The following is a 12,147-nucleotide window of genomic DNA, read 5'->3' on the forward strand; positions in this document are numbered from 1 at the left end:
ACACACTTCATGTAGGCGGCAGATACAGACCTGTAATTTGTTTGTATTAAAACTCTCTAGCGCAGAAATCATGACTGTGACTGAGAGAGGTGAGGTGTACAGAATGCTAATTTAGAGCTTGCCTCTGAATGTGAACTTTCCCTCTGAAATGGACCCGACAAACACCTACCACTTTATACGTCCAACACACATGGAAAGCATACAGAAATACTTTTGTCTGCATAGAAAAGAGAGGTCCTGTGACCCCCCCTCATTTGACTCTCTTTCCAGTAGACACTTCAGACACAGATGCAAGATATTTATGGGTCCAGATGTGCCTATGTCTATATGCAGCGTTCACATGTAATGCTGATCTTTGTAACCGTTTCTATTCATATGCTACGGCTCCATCTGGATCTCTGTATCATGAACACATGTCAGGTAAATCCAGACTGGGTAACAGAATACAGGCACAGATGATGAGCCTTCACATGGAGCTAACATGCCGTTTGCCTGCTCCTTCATGCATGGTCAGCAGTGGGCAGGATCATGTAGACGGACAAGGCTTTCCAAGAGGAAAAAAAAAACATCTCGCCGTATATATCAGGTTACACCAAACCTGTGGAGTTTGTAGTGAAATTGCAACAATAAAAATCCTTTTGACACTCAACCACTTGGTTATCTTTGATTTGGCTTCTTGTGCGCTAAATCTTGGGACAGATGAGTAATGGGAAACAGGTTTTGAACCAGTGAAACCTTTGGGACCAGGTCACCAGAGGTTGAAGAGGAAGAGGTCACTTTACCCCAGGAGTTGATGGAGGGAAACGGTCAGGAGGCGGGGGCAACCTGAAACACAAGGAGTCGGTTTTCAATTAGGTCACAGCTTAAAATGTCAAAAGGATTTATGGCTAATTTGCCATTTTGCCTAAATATGAAACTCCTCATCTATCTTTCCATTAAAGGTTCAAAAGACATCCCAGAAAGTTAACCTCTCTATCAAACGCGAATCCTCTGAATCCTCATCTATTACCATTTATCGGCCGGAGGAACACACGTTCCTCTGTTTGTTCTTCTCTGATAACGCAGAGGGTGAAGCGTGATGTTTATACAACCTCCTAATAGCATTACTGGGACCACTGGGAAACACTCAGAAACACAGAGGATCCCTAACTGTATTTATCTTGGCCACTTTGAAAAAACATTCACCTTTCATGAAGAAGTAAAAGCGATAACGCGCCCACTCTGATTAGGAATAAAAACAGAAGCATTTTTCTGTCATGTGGAAAATAGTAGGTTTGATGTGAAAACAGAAACAGCTGAAACCTTAATGTGCTTATTTTTTCTCTCTTTTGTCTGTTTTATCAGAATAACATAATAAAGTATTTTACACATACAATACGCTTTGCCCCATGGCGTGTATTGAAGTCAGTAAGAGTAGACACAATTAAACTGCAAATCCCATCAGCTTTAGAATCATATTATATTTATTTATTTATTTCATTTTATTCATATACATACTAATGTTATTTAACAAAATCAATTCTAAAATGTTAATTTATATAATTACAATCCAAGTAATTGAAGGTCATACAAACAGGTTAATATTACATCAACATCACCTGCCTACTTTGATGCTGGATGCAATCTGGATTTAATAAAGTAAATCATACAATTAGGATAACGTTTAGATATCCTTTTTGTAGAGAAAAACTTCCATGGGAACCATTTTCTCCATATATAATACCAAAGACAAGACACATAACAAAGAATGAAAAGGTTACAGACTAAACTATGTATTTTTTTTCTTGTCTAACTTAAGATGAAGCAGGTTGTTCTTAAAAATGAGCAGCAGGGAAGTCTCCCGTCTTACACCGTTTAGCTCAGTTCACCAGCTTATTTATTCAGTTGGAGACAAAAACAATTGTCTTAAAGCATGACAAGCTATTCTTCACAATGAGAAGAACTGAAAACACACATTAAAAAAAATATATATAGTTTTTTTTACAAGGATTTAGCATTACTTCATTGGATCAAGAATAACTAGTGTCATTCAGGGTGTTCTAGCTATAACTTAGCTACCTTAGTTGTTGTATTGCAAAAGCAGTATTTAAAAACAAAAGTATGGATTAATAGCAAAGTGGATTTAAAAAGGGCTTAAATACCAATGAGGCCTAAAAACAACAATAAATCACAGAGAAGTTAAACTAGTTCTTTTCAAAGTGTTGCTAGTGGAAAAGACTGGATGTTTAATAAAATAAAAATACAGCCATCCTTGTATGATCAAGAGTCAAATACAGAAAGTTGGACCAACCAAAGTCACGTTTGGCTGCGATGCGGTGGATCACAGCCAAACGTGACTCTGATTACTGCAAACAGATTGGGTATCATGTTACTGCCTCAAAGAACCTGATGATTTCTTTAGCTCAGCTCAGCTCGCGTGGGAGGAGAGACAAGACTGACTTATTCTCTCTGGAGCTCGAATGCCTGTCTGACTGTGACTTGGGGTGTTTTTGCCGTTTGTTTACTCATCCGTTGCACCACTTTGTGTTAAGTATGTGCAACTTGTCTGGCTTTTAAGCCTCTGGACGGTAGTTTTAATTCCAAGAAAATCCAAGGATGAATTTCCCGTAATACCTTTATGAATATCTTTATTATTGTGATGTTGTGTGTGCTTCCTTTGTGCACACTTTTGATGTGCACAAAGGAAGCAACCAAGTCAACCAAAAGGCCACTTTGCTTTATTCTTTTTAGAGTCTTAAGTACTGTTGCATTTCCTCTCACTGGACAGATTCAGAAATACAGTAAATTTTGCAGGACAATGTGCTTGGCTTGAAGCAGAGAGGAGGTGGATTTGCTGAATGAGGCGGTACACACTGCCGAGTAATCAAGCTGTCAGCTGAGTGTGCGTCGGATCGCTGGCTTCCAGCCCCATTTCTGGGATTTCTGAGGAGAAGAGCGCGGTACGGAGGAGTCTGGGAGCAGAGCACATGAGGTTGAGCCATGGTTTCCTGTGTGCTTAATGTCCAGCTCAGGGCCAGCGCCTGTTTCCTGTGTGTGATGGGTGCCAGGCCCAGACCCCCAGCACACACACGCACGCACACGCACACACACGCACACACACACACACAATATGACAGGTCAAGCAGCTGCTGTGTGCATCAGCAGACCTTCACAGACTTTATAGATATAAACAGACTCACAGAGTTGCAAAGTTTACAAAATGTAGCTCTTGAGAGGCTCACATTTCTTTTCTCCCCTTTTCCTCTCTCTGTGTTTATCTTCAATGAGAACCCCAGACATCTGCCTGCAGGGCAACTAACTTTATATAAATACTGTGAGATTATTATGTCAAGATAAGTTATCAGCTTTTTATAATATTAAGTCCCTTACTTATTTATGTGAAGCAATCAGTTTGTCTCTAAAGACAGTGTCTTATTTCTAACGGCTACTGAAAAATAATGGTTTCTTTCTTCTTATTTCCCTAAATGTCACATTTTATCTCGAAATTGGCACAGTAGATTTAGTCAATAGCCAGAAAGAAGGAGTACATTTGCCGAGATTTATAAGAAGAAAAAAAAAGATACTGCTGTAGCTGGAGTTAAACACTATCTGTCAAATGGGAAATGTTTTGGTTCCACTTGATTCTTGTAACACATGTCAAGGTGTCCTGGACCGAAAGCCTAAGCGCCCCCTGTTGAAACAAATCTACAAATTCACGACTTCATGCGATTGTTAAAATATAGAGGAGCTGAGAAGCTGTTTTTTTTTAGCTTCTTGCTGTAGCTTCCCTTAGTTTCCCTGACCTCAATTTTCAGTTTGTTTTTGATCTCAGCCTTAAAGCTTGACAGGAAGATACTAAAAATCCAAATCATACAACTGACATTTAGAAAAATGATTAATTTTGGTAATACCAGCTGATCTTCAACAGTAAATACAGTTTAGCTTCAGTTTATGTTTTGTATTTGATCTTCACGTGTACTACTAATACCTCACTTTTCAGCTCACTAATGCTTCACATGTTCATAACAATGCATGTCTTCGAGAAAAGTACAGAATCTAGCATCAGAAAACCATACTGATTTTCTGCAAAGGCATAAAAATAAACCCTGAGAGTCACGTTGCTCTGCCGCCATGCGGAAGTAGAGCAAACCTTCCACAACAAACATTATAACAAACAAATGTGTTATAATGGCAGAGGTAGTGGAACTCAACGCGTTAGAACGTTGTGTTTTTGCTACACACTCATGTACAGTAGGTGGCGGTATACACCTTAAAGTTGCTTGCGAGTTACCATAATAGAAAAAGAGAAGAAGAACTCCATACGTTATAAGATTTTTTTTTGAGTCATTTATGCCTTATCAGCCAACACTGAGGCAACGATGAAAGGCAAAAAAAAAAAATAAAAAAATAAAAATAAAAATAAAAAAATCTCCAACCAGTCCTCCATCAGGCCTGTAAGGTTATTTGCGGGAAGCAACGGAGAAATCAACGTTAAAGACCAAGTCTTTCACAGCCAGAGGAAGAATGAGGGGTACAAAGTCTCATTAAGTGTGAAAGCTGTGTCGGACGCATTTTGCACGAACAAAGCGGGTGAGTAATGACATAAATAATACTGGCTTGTGAAAATTTTCCTTCAGGAAAATGCTTAAAAAGAAACAGTAGCATTAAAAGGCGCTTAAATGTGAATACCACAGTTACTCCAGCACAATGTTGTCATGCTGCCGTACTTATTGATCTTTGATTTGACTGTCTATCAGTGTCGTTATTACAAATAATGGGATGTTTACTATCAGTTACCTTGGTGCAGATGAACAACGTGGTAGCTGCCATCAATCACAGCTTCATTCAACTGAGGTCGGCTGCAGGCCTTGAACCATTTCTTGCGTTATTCCAGACTTCGTTTGGGGTTTGGAAATGTAATAAAATTGTATTTCGCTGTTTACACGCTTTGGGTAACAACTGTCGGGATTGCGTGTTGCACACTGACAGCGTTGGACCATGATTTCCTCTTATTTTTCTCAAAATCTCTATGACCGTCGCATCAATGATGAACCCCGGCAATGTTGAAGAGGCTCAGCTCCTCCAGATGAGGGGCGTGTACTGCAAAGAGCAACCTTAGATTGGTCAGTTGCTGACAAAAACCTGAGGATGATTGACAAGTAGCCTCACGTCAATTTATAGATATATGTAATTAACTCTTTCACCCATTAAAAATATCGATTCAAGTCACTTTGCAAATGTGTTTTTGAAAGTATTTAAACTTGCGTGAAGCTATCAGACCTGGACAAACCTCACTCAGCCTAAAAAAAGACAGTCAATATAAACTGCGACAGATGAAGAGGCGGGAAGTGAAAGAGAAGATAAAGACAGCATAGAGAATGGAAGGAGGGGATAAGCATGACTGCAGTGGTTTATTCACCTGCGACAAGCTCAGACACAGACCCTGAAACTGTGACGTGGTGAAAGACTCTTCCTGGAATCTCCAAGTGGAAGAACTGCATGACTAAGATGATTCCTGCATTCATTTTCACAGCTGTGAGGTTCAATTATTGGGACATGTCTTGCAACATCTCAAGAAAAATTGTTTCCAGTGAAGTTTCACTTGCCTCTTATTACAGAAAAGTAAGTTCAGCATAAATTCAAGTACAGTACATAAAATAAATAGAACTCATGTAGTTCTAACGACCTTAGAGTTTCTAATTGGGCATGACAAAATTTATTGTTAGAACAACATAAACTCTCTATTGTTGCAACCTTTCGTCCGTGGTTTGTGAGAAATGATTTCTGGCAACCACCCATTTACCAGGCAAATTAACAAAAAGATCTGTTCATTCAATGTTATTGGATAAAATATTGGAAAGCGAAACAAAGTGAAACAACCAACCAACATCATTAACTTTTGGACCATTTATATCTACTGGATCTTTTGTCATGGATGGACGGCTGACAGGGATTGCATGTGTGTCCGTGCACGAGCGTTTTCCTGGAAGCATTGAAAGGGCTGCATGGGTAAGTCTGTTATTAGGTATAAATACACCAGGCTTGACTCCATTCAAAAGGGATAAAAAACACCTCTCTCCCATTACTAGGAGCCTGAGAGCCTTTTTAATTTTCTTCCTCAAGTGTGCAGTGTTGACAGACTGACTCATTTTGTCAGCGAACTGAATGAAAACACCTCTGGAATATTTTCTGGTTCGTACAAAGTGATGAACAAAAGCACAGCAGCAGCTTAATAACCAGCCCAGTGCCTTCGGCGTGCAGCACAATGATGCATCAACAGCTCTTTAACTGAATATCACAAATTCATTAGGATAGGCCTCAGCAAGGACTTACTCATCCACACCTTGTTTTTTTTTTTTGCTCAGCTTGCTGGCAGGTTTTAACTTGAAGATGGCAAAAGCCTAGAGGGTGGAGACCAGAAATCTGTGGGTGGATGGATTACTAATTTGGTAGCAAACAACAACACTCGCACACCGAGCTTAACATAAAGACCAACTGAGTTTTCTGTTGGTTTAAAACAAAACGGCAAGGTTGAAGAACAAAAGGTTGACACTCAGCTTTTGAGTAACCTAATTCTTAGTGAGTAAGCTCAACTTTGACATTTACTGAAAGGATTTTCACCTGCACGCTTTGCATCACCAACACGTTCTGCTTCCCATTTGTTAAATATTTAGCTATTCATAAGTATTGACTAAATAAGAAGAAAATGGTAAGAAAATTCTAAGTTGTTCAAAATAAACATGATTCCTATTTGAATCTCTACTGCCCCCTAGTGTTGTTAGAAATCATCTAGCACCAGAAACGTTAGACTGAAAAGGTGTTGGGTCACTTGGTTCTTCAGACTTTAATGCCACCCTCTTATTAACACAAAGGCAACTCATTTGTAGCTACACCTGTTCTTATGGAAGAATTTCATCTAGGTTCAGGTCTGTTTGATTAACAAGAAGCACATTTCACATATTCGTGCTGGGCGAGAAGGCCTGGCTCACAGTCCTTACTCTAATTTTGCAGCACTGTTGACTTTTACATCCATTTTTCAAACAGGAATCGAGAGAGAGAGAGAGAAAAGGGGAAGACATGAAACAAAGGTCCTGAAGATTTAAACCCCAGACGGTTGCAGGAAGCAGTGGTTTCCAACCCTGTATTGCATGATTTAGGTGCCCTCTTGCTGCCACACATCTGATTTAAATAACAGGGTAATTGACAGGCTTCTGCAGCTCTATACATAATGCAGAGGAGGCCATGCAATCCATTGAAAGAGGTGTGCTGGAATAGAGACGCATCTAAAACAGGTAGAACAGGGGGGCCGTTAGGACGAGAGTTGGGAACCACTGGCAGGAAGGACAAATAGCCTTAACATATGGGAAGCCTCCTTTCCCAGTATGCCAGTGCTACTCTAATCCAGATGTGTCCTGTCAGGGTGAAGTGAGGACCATGGGAAGACCAGTCAAGTTTCTCTTCAACAAAATTGTTAAATAATGTCTATATGAACTGCCAAACCAAGACTCATCTCTGCTAAAAACAGCAGCCACTGCAGAGAACATGTTTCCACAGCTCTAGAGGCATGTCTCAGTGGGGTATTCATTTCTGAATCCAGTACTTTGCTTTGCACTCGGTGAGAGGTAAGACATAAATACAACTTCTGAGCCATGCAAATACATTCCTGGATGCTCCCTGTACCTTAAACAAATCTGAAGTCCACATAAACTTTGATCTGTTGATATTAACTGTGCAGAAACTTAGTGACCTCTGCTCACTAGGTCCCTGAGAATCTACTGATCTCTGATTTTAGATGATCTACTACTTTATGACCTTTTTCTCCTTGTTATACCACAAACTGTTGACTGTGGAATATTTATTGTAGGAGAAATTTCGCAGCTGGATGTGGTGCACAGGTGCCATGACCTGACTCATGCTTTCTGAAAGATTTGTAGAAGCAGCCTGCATGCCTTTCCTTGCTGTACGCCGTTCACTTGTCACCATGGATATAAAAATATCGCAAAAAGAAGTAATAATATTCTGTTTTTTGATGTTTTCTAAGATCATTATTGCGCATAAGTGGTAATTTTCTGATGTTAGTTGAAAATGTAGTTGGTAAGGTAAAGACAAGGATCTCATTCAAAATGAATTATTACAGACTATAATATGACAAAGCTATTACTACAAAACCGGCTTGCTCTCAACAGTGCTGTTGATCTTTCTCAGAAATTAACACTACTTCTCATGTGGCCTGTTGCAGCCCAAGTGCAACTAAAGTAAGCAGTGTCATATTCCCTAGGTTTTAGTCTGCAAGTAAAAATAGAGCACCATGGGACCTTTGCTTGTTTTTGAGCTCTTTACATTTTGGATCGGGACTCACGTTTGTCTTAATAGGCCATCTGTTGGTAACTAGTGAAAATTAATCCACTGATCATAGAAATAATCCAGTGTCCCTTTGAGTTGAAGTAAAACAAACACCTGACACACCACAGGTTGATTTGTATAAAGTTGCAATGCAATAATTAGGCCAGTTGGACTTGTTTGAGCTCCAAACGGAATCAGGTTTTCCCCCCAGGCAAAAAAAAAAAAAAAGTCTTTTTGACTGAACTGATTAAATACAAGATTTTGCACTAGCAGCTGCTAACATATTCAAACCTCCAGCCGAATCACCTGGAATTAGGTAGATAGTCTTTTATTGATAGTTGTCCAGTGGACCACTGTCAAGTCAACAATTCATATAGAGTATAGTGTTGTAGGCTACAACATTGTCTTGCTCTTGTAATATTACAATTCTTTACTTTTTTTTCTCATTAGCTGTGATTACTTCTGGTCGGTATTAAGAGAAATAAACTCTTGATGAATGCAGTGTAGTGCAAATAAGCAATATTAACTATAAAGTGTTTGTAAAAAATACAGTCTGTGTAAGGACAAATAAAAAAAAACATTATTTTCCAACAGGTGTATGGAAAGGCTTTAATCAACAGTTTATTATCATAAGAAATACAAGACATACTAGCATGATCTTCTCGTTACTCTCCGTCAGTAACAGCCCGCTAGAATGACCATTAAACTATTTTGAAGAAAAAATGATTGTGTAGCCCCACTGCTGACCACTAGAGCGCGCCAGAGAGCTGCTGCTGTGTTTATTCTTTGGATTTAGTTAGATCTAGGTGAGTCAGATGGGCTAGTTAGCAAACCACAAAGTCTGTTTGTGATAACAGGAGAGGACTTTATTAGTCATCTGTCTGAAAATCAAAGGGGAGATTTAGAAAACACTGCTCCATCCTGCAAGCTAAACCTCAACATTTCAAACCAGTGACTAACAACTTTCAGCTCAGAGTTCAAAATTTTTTCCCTACCACTTAAGTGTTGTTGTTTTGTGCTGTATAGTATTCCTGAGCCTCATAATACTTTGGTTTTAAATGGGGTTTGCAAATTAGTTTGATGTGACTGAACTTTTGTATCTGAAAAATGTTGCTGGAAATAATAATGACTGGATGGACAGTAAAGAGGAAAAAAAAAAATCCCCTACCCTTACAGAAATTTAAAGTCATGTGCAATGCTGTTCAAATGAGAAGGGTGGAAATTAGCTTGCGGCAAGGATCAGTTTGTTCTTCATCTGGGAGACACCTAGGACATTTCCGTGTGAATGAATGTTGGCTACAAACAGGGTGACACAGATCAGGTCTGAAAAATCAGCTATTTTGGTGTTTTTAGTCAAACTTGTCTTCAAAGTCTGTGAACGTGTTTGTTTCCGAGCTACGACCACACGTAAATTGAAAACATGTAATTCCTGTGTTTTTCTGTAATTTTTCGGAAAAGCTTCATCAGGTGTTGTTTTTTTCTGTCATCATCACCAGATGCTCTTCAGAAGCAGAGTTTAAATATAAACCTAGCTGAAGAGCTGCTCTGTCATTGTTTCCTTGCCTTCCATCTGTTGGACCTGTGAGGTGAATCTAATCCTTGGGATTTTTTCCTTTAAATCTTCTCAAACATGTCACATCCTCCCGCCCTGGATGATGATGCCCTGCAGTGCTATTACAGGGGAAAGAACCAGAATGAGTGGGTGAATCATCAAAGACATCCACATTGTTTAATGCTAGTATGTTCAGACAAGCTGGCACTCTGTTATTAGAAAGTCAGTATTAACTTTAGCTGCACATTCACATCTGACCCGCACGAGGCCTCTTCTGCAGGTTGGTGGAAGCACAACAGAGTATCCATTTTGTAGGAAACGTCACGATTGTTTGCAAGAAATCTTACATGAAATGGTGCATTTAAAAGGAGCAGCATGTAGTGAATCTTGGAAGCAAATGCACAAGTGTGTTTTTGTCTCATGTTTTGAAGGTTACAGAGTTAAATTTGCTGTGAAAACATGTGAATTTCTATTTTACTGTCAGGATTGTAATGTTTTTTTTTGTTGTTGTGTGTTTTTGTTTGTTTTGCAGGCAAAAACAAGTCAAGAATGGCAGTGAAATTTTTAGAAGCAGGTGGTTAAGAGTGGTTCCAAAGTGGAAAATATGCACGAGTACGCTGGTATGACAACATGTTATCTTATGATTTTAAGCTGTGTACACAGGCCAAATGCCAAGAGAGCACCCACCGAAGCATCTGATCTCTGAGCTCTCCTACAAATTTCAAACAAACAAAAAAAAACAATTCAGTTTTTTTTCTTTTCTCATGTCTTAGACATACTCATACATTGCTAAAAAAAAAAAAAGGAAAACATTCACAAATGAATTAAATATGAGACTTTTCTTATATTTTGCTTTCCTTCTTGTGATTCACATGTTCTTCATGCCTCATAATTAGGTGAAAGTTTCTGACATGGAACCAGGGCACTGAAGTCTATCCAACAATATCACAAATCCCTAAATGATCTATAAATGGTAAAATGGTATTGGGGGAACAAGTGGGATATCAGTGATTTGACACAACGCAAAGACAACAGCAGAAATATCAAGAGCACTGGGTGCCGAATAAAAGCAGGAACTCCTCATGATCCCTCATAGTCTGTCAGTTATGAGAGGTATGCTGTTAAACACAACCTGATGCAGACAATAACATACTGAGGGCTGTGTTCTCCTCTGCTGGTATATGTATGTAATAATGGATTTAAAAAGGATGCATGTGGAACCAACATTAACTCAGATCTTTGGGGATTTCCACAGGGAAATTCCTCACCAATCCTATGGATAACTCAGGTGACTTCTCCACATTTTGGAGAAGTCAAATGACTTCAAAATGACATTTTGGAGTCATTTTGAAGTCCTGCGAGATTGCAGGACGCTGGTCCTGCAATCTCGCAGCATGCCATGAAAGCACAGAGAGGCTCTGATCTCAAAGTGGCTCAGGAGGTCAAATGTGTCTGCTGTGGAGGATTTGTGGACACACATTTTATTTCAGTACTGTCATCTGAAAGGAGCTAGATCTACAGAGAGTAGACAGGACCTCTGATAGTGAAGCGAAGTCACCAAATATAGAAGATTCCTTGTAGATCAAATTTAAAAGCAGCATCAGGTCTTGATTAGGTTTGTGAGTGGTTAGCTTGAAGCTACACAATTACAAAATACATTTGTCCTCCATGTGGAATACACAGAGGTCCCATTTTTCCGAATGGCTGAACTTACATGACCTCAATCACACACACGTACCATTCTGCACCATGCTGCAACAGAGTCCCAATACCTTCCCCCCAAAGACAGGTGCAGAATTAACTATGTTTAGTAATACTTGGTACTTTAGTCAATATTGAGAGCTGACCATCACACTTTTTATTTATTTATTTTTTTGCATTAAGTGTAAAAAAAAAAATCATCTGAACTTTGTGTACTTGTTTACATCCCAGAAATGTCACAATGTTGATCTCATTCATTCCTAGAGTGTGCAGGACTGCTTCTAGTAGAAATCATTCCCTAAATGATACGTTTTTCTGTATGTGCTCCACATACTTTGTGTGTAGCTTGATTACGAATTTCCCTCCCCACAACTTTATTGACGTAGATAATAAATGGGAGCAGGTCATTGCCCTATTTATCACCTGGACATGTGGTATTTGAGCAGAAACCTGCGGGCGATCTAGGATTACAAAAAGGGTAACCTTCCTCAGCGGGAGCAGGTGAGACAGCCCATGAATTCCTGAGGTTAGCCGTTCCTTTATGTTCCTGTTGAGAGATGGACAGGACTAAA

General features: G+C 39.3%; 1 long non-coding RNA gene across 1 annotated transcript in view; it reads left to right on the forward strand.

The window, feature by feature from the left end:
- Positions 1–1,651, forward strand: part of LOC106950134 (uncharacterized) — a 16,515-nt gene extending 14,864 nt beyond the window's left edge. The window contains exon 3 of the long non-coding RNA XR_001425555.1: positions 1,564–1,651. This is a non-coding gene — a long non-coding RNA (uncharacterized LOC106950134). The remainder of the gene's footprint in view (positions 1–1,563) is intronic.
- The last annotated feature ends 10,496 nt before the right edge of the window (positions 1,652–12,147 follow it).

This window comes from Poecilia latipinna, unplaced genomic scaffold (assembly GCF_001443285.1).
Source record: "Poecilia latipinna isolate Pla-1442-1.1 unplaced genomic scaffold, P_latipinna-1.0 Scaffold24, whole genome shotgun sequence".
Taxonomy (NCBI): domain Eukaryota; kingdom Metazoa; phylum Chordata; class Actinopteri; order Cyprinodontiformes; family Poeciliidae; genus Poecilia; species Poecilia latipinna.